This window comes from Apis dorsata, unplaced genomic scaffold (genome assembly GCF_000469605.1).
Source record: "Apis dorsata unplaced genomic scaffold, Apis dorsata 1.3 scaffold_292, whole genome shotgun sequence".
Lineage (NCBI taxonomy): Eukaryota > Metazoa > Arthropoda > Insecta > Hymenoptera > Apidae > Apis > Apis dorsata.
The window spans coordinates 505,372-510,357 of record NW_006263567.1 but is presented as its reverse complement, the minus strand read 5'-3'; the positions used below and the strand labels follow the sequence as shown (position 1 = coordinate 510,357).

At 41.0% G+C, this 4,986-nt stretch overlaps 1 protein-coding gene and 1 long non-coding RNA gene across 2 annotated transcripts in view; both read left to right on the top strand.

Moving 5' to 3' along the window:
* LOC102678166 overlaps positions 1-877 on the top strand; it is a 17,870-nt gene extending 16,993 nt beyond the window's left edge. The window contains exon 3 of the long non-coding RNA XR_421988.1: positions 805-877. This is a non-coding gene — a long non-coding RNA (uncharacterized LOC102678166). The remainder of the gene's footprint in view (positions 1-804) is intronic.
* The window catches only part of LOC102675236, a 181,283-nt gene that overhangs the window by 112,811 nt on the left and 63,486 nt on the right, over positions 1-4,986 (top strand). The gene's annotated exons all lie outside the window — the stretch shown is intronic.

Sequence of the window (4,986 nt, the reverse complement as noted above, 5' to 3'; positions counted from 1 at the left end):
AAAAAAAAAAAAGGCTGTACATTCTAATCGTTTTCTCTTTCGACGAGCGTAAATTAATTAATTAAATTTTGAATTTTACAAATTTGCGCTTTCATCGAATCGATAAACTTCTTTACTTTAACTTAAAATTTAAAATTGATATTTCCATTATGAATACACTTTCGCTTCTCTGAAAATTCTTCGATCCTTCGATCTCGTAAATTTTCGTATCGCAAAAGACACGAGATAAGGAACCATCTGCATATCGATACGTTAAACGTCTCCATTAATCAAACGAGACACGAGACAAAATGGAAACAGCTCTTCCTGGATTGGAGTGACGTCGACACGCGTCGAATACGGGAAAGTGGCCATCATATCATTCGTCGAAACAAGGAAAACGATCCGAATGAACGCTTAGTTACGTTTTCGTACAGCTTCAACGATGGATCGTGAAACGTCGAATACATACTTGGAGAATAAATAGAATAAATAAAATAAATAATCTCTCGATTTTTAAATAACAAAGATATTCCTTCTCCTTCTCAGAAAGTCATTTCGAAAAGAGAGAGAGAGAGATGGAATGGCCTTAATCGCCATTAACGTGGGTCAATAAGAGAAATGATTTGTGTGGAATAATTTTTCTGAATAATGCATCAAAGGGGTGGAAGCGAGACTAGGTGGAGGCAAGGTAAACTTGGCGGCGAACAAGAATAAGGGCAATGGTATGGGAGAGGCAAAAAAGCGAAATGAAGAAAAAGAAAAAAGAGGAAAGGAGAAGGGAAGAAAAGCGGAGCGAGAACATGGAGTTGGAGGAAGTTGGAGGAAGGGAAGAAAGCGTGAAGTCACACGGTCACGTGGCCAGAGACAAACAAGGAGGAAGGGGAAGAATAAAGGGAAAAAATGCACGCACTTACCATACCCTGCGGTTAGGAGGAAATTGAATCAAGCAAAGGTGTGTCTTCGTGCTCCTCGAAAGGGAGAAAGAAGGAAGAAAATCGATGTGCAAGTGGAACAACGGAGGAATCGTATAAAGAATGAAGAAGAAAAATGGAAATTAAAACGGTACATGAAATATGAAATTCAAGATTCAAGATTGGATGGAAGTAAGAATTTACTTTAAATGGAGACCAATGTAAAAAAAAGGATAAATTCAATCGCAAAGTCAATTTACAAGATTTCGAAAAAAACGTTGATCTATCGAAATTGTTTAAATTTAAAATTAATTTAAAAGTAATCCAATTTTCAAATACATATATATATATAAATTTAGGGGAAAAAATACTCGAATTAGCAAAGACTTAAACCCGTCGAAAATTTCGTTAATTTGAGAAGGGAAGAAGAACGTTTCGAGAGAAAGAATTTCTCGAGGGAGATGGAAGGAGGAAAGGGAGTTTCCGGTCCACGTGATTCGATTGTTGGAGGGAAAAAGGTTGGAGGAATGATAGCGGAATGATGTCGCAAGGTCTCCACACACGGGAGCCCTTTATCTCGCGATCCTCGAGTTTCGGCTGGATCGATACCGCCATTACGCGTTCCGTCTTCTCTCTGACCTTCCTCCATTCTCTATCGACAGTTTCTGCCCGAGAATTGGGTCGTTTTAGGGCGGAGAAAGAGAGAGAGAGAGAGAGAGGAGAGAGAGAACCGGTCTCGTTATCCAGAAAGCCGGCTGACAAATACACAGAGACAGTAGTAGGCTGACCCCCTTTCGCCATTTCCACTTCCAACAAAATCGTTTCGTCCTTATCGTTCTCTTAAAATAGCAACGGACGTGCTTGGAAATAGGGTACGTGATCCTGTGACAGACATCTCGTATTACACGGCGTTGAGAGAATTAAAAATTAAGTTAATCCGAATATTCAAATTATATTCAAATTCAAACTTATCACGATGTTCACGTCATCTTTGAGGCAAGATACTGTAAAACGTGAGAAAAAAACTAAAATCTTCCCTTCCTTCGATGAATCACAAGGGAACGTACGAAATGGGAATTTTCCAATCGGAAATTTCATAAAGAAAGAAAACAAAGATAAAAGGAAAAGAGAATGGAAGGGATTGGCGAACGATCGGTCTTTTTAAAAAAGAGTCAACGATCTTTAAAAGAAACTATTCGTCCTCTCTCTTTCTCCTCTCCCTCTCTGTTTCGAATTCAAATCGGGAAAGGAATTCCATCACGGGTTGATGGAACGTCGGAATCAAAGATGAAAAAAAAAAAAAAACGAGTTGAAAGAATCCACGGGGATTCGTGTCCATGCATTGAGAAACGATGGGCGAACGAAAAGCAAGCGATTCGACGAATATCGCGAAATATGGCCGCGGATAACGATGGGTTAATCACGCAACTCGCGTACATCGAGCCGATGTTGGAAAATCATTTTGCAAATGGACTCTCGCGGGAGGGGTTTCCAGGCCTTTCACGGATCAGAGGGGTCTTTTGAGACGCGGCTAGACCCGTGTATCGAGGCGATGCCAATGGATAACCCTGCCTTGTCTTTGTTGCTTGTCCAACACAGTCGACACAGAGGAAACGCGAAATTCCCTGTGGCGTTAGCTCTGGCGAAAGCACGCGTCCATGTACACATTGACGATTGTCCAACGAGGGGGAGAGATAGAGAGAGGGAGAGGGCATCGGTGCATTCTCTACCTGTCTCTCTCTTTATCGTTTAATATCGGACAAGGATTCTATAGGCTTTCGAGAATGGAATTTCTCTAATTGCAAACGACAAGGAGACGAAACACGGTTTTAATTGGTTTCCATCGGTAGGATCGTCTTTTCAACCTGGCTACGATCAACTATTCCGTTGGAATTTCACGAAGAAGAAATCTCTATGACGTGGATTCAGAGGATCAATTTTATTCGGAGAATAAATTCGAAAGGAAAAACGGAATGCGTAATTACACGTGGGAAATGGTTAGTCGTGATTGGCCGAGTTCAACGATGAATTTCGTGACGATGAAGGATTTATTATCTTGATTCTTTTATGATACAGGGATGGATCGTAGACTGGGAGATCTAAGGTGTACGATCTATTATTTTTAAATCAAAATTTCAAATGAAAAGTGTTTGTTCTCGTTTCATTTAAAACATTTTCAAACTCGATCTACCTGTGACAGAACAAATTCTCGAATGAAAAAGAATTTTACTCCTTCTTCTCGATTCATTACACGTACGATCATCACTCTCTACTTTATCCATATCGAACACCTCGTAACAAATAATTGATACGAATAATTTATACAAAAAAGGATATTGGAATAGGACAAATTACGAAACTAAACGACCTGTCTATCGAGACAAGGTCTCGAACTCTCCTCGTCGAACACGTAATTCATCGATCCACGGAAATTTCTGCACCGCGTGCGTGAAGAATCGATCCGGGGGGACGGTTGGAAAAGTTGGGAATGGAAAATTTCCCATCGAGTCGGTCGCTCCGTAAACGAAATAAACCCGTTGGCCAACGGGCGACCGACAAAGAAAATTCAATCTCGTCCCCTCCGTCCCTCGAAACTCTCTACTTCTTTCAATTAGCTAACGAAATATGTACACCGGATAAAATCTTTTCGGCTCGAATTCAATTATAGGGGGATAAAATCATCGAGGTTTCTCTTTCGCATCCGAGGATTTAACCTTTCGATAACGAAGCCGACCCAGTTCTCGACCAAGGCCGCCCAATCTTTAGTCCAAATCCAGCAAGAATCGAAGATGAAAGATGAACGGGGTAATACAGTTTGAAGCGGGCGGACAGTAAATAAGGAGGGCACGGAGGTAATCGGTCGGTTAATTGGACGCCCTGTTTCCTGTGGTTGAAGGATTTCTTTCCGTTCCACGCTGGAAAACCATCCGCCATCCGAAAGATCCAGCCGTGGATCGTTCAGTGACTGCTAGATACTCGAAGCTTCCTTGCTTAGAAACCGCTCCTCGTCATCTTGATTATTCGCTAAAATTCTCTCGATGCATTCAAATATGGTTTACGGTAAAATTAGTTGAATGAAGGTTTTAGTAGAAGGACAAGGAAAGCGTGAATATTCTGAATATTATTCCCTCCTTTCGCATCAAAATTATTTTTCTTACCAAGAAAGAGCTACTAAATTGATATTTGATCAACGAGACTCCACGCACGAATCGATCGAACAGACAAAAAAAGTATTTCCAATTATCGACGCAGTTTGATTACGAATAAAATTTGCTGAGTTTTTTTTTTTTCTCTCTCGAAACAAACGCTCCACCTTAAAGGATGGATTGACACTTTTCACCTTCAGCCTTCGGCGAACAAAGAAAGTAAGAGAACAAAACGTGGATACGGATTTATCGGGGAAAGTGTTAGGATAATTTGCCGCGAGAATGGTCTCTTGACATCCGAGGGGAGAGGCGAGGGGTTGGTTGCCAAAAGCGGCGGTTACTCACCTCTCCGGTGTTAATTTGGTCGCTGTCGGGCGAAAAAACAAAGCCCGCGAAACGCGGCTACGCTTTCGTGAAAAGCCCCGCCTCGGGCCGACCGTCTTTTCACTCCGTCTGGCGAGCCTTGTTCTCTGCCGATTTCCCCTCCCCTCGGCGAGATTGGGTCAATCTATAAATACGAGGCGCCAACCAACCACGGTAATTATCGAAAGAGAGAGGGGAGCACAGGTATTTTATTTTGGCACGAGGTTTAGGTATTGTTTAGGGGGGAAACGCGCGCCAGATGCCATCATCTTGGAATCAAAATAAGTCGGAGTCGTTGTTTGTTTATAATGTATTATAATAATTATTTCGTTTGGAATTAAGTTACGACTAATCGATGCCAATCTCATGAATAATCCATCTTTATCGCGTGAAAAGGGATGAAAAATTTTTTCCATATATCCTTCACTTCTTAAATTACCTTCATTTAAAAAAAAGGAATAACCTGTTACCGATACAATTTATAATTATTTTAGATTACTTAGAAGAATAAGCGCACACTCGTAAAAAAGAGAGAGAAAAACAACGATTTTGTTGTGCATTTTTCAAGGATGATTAAAGGAACA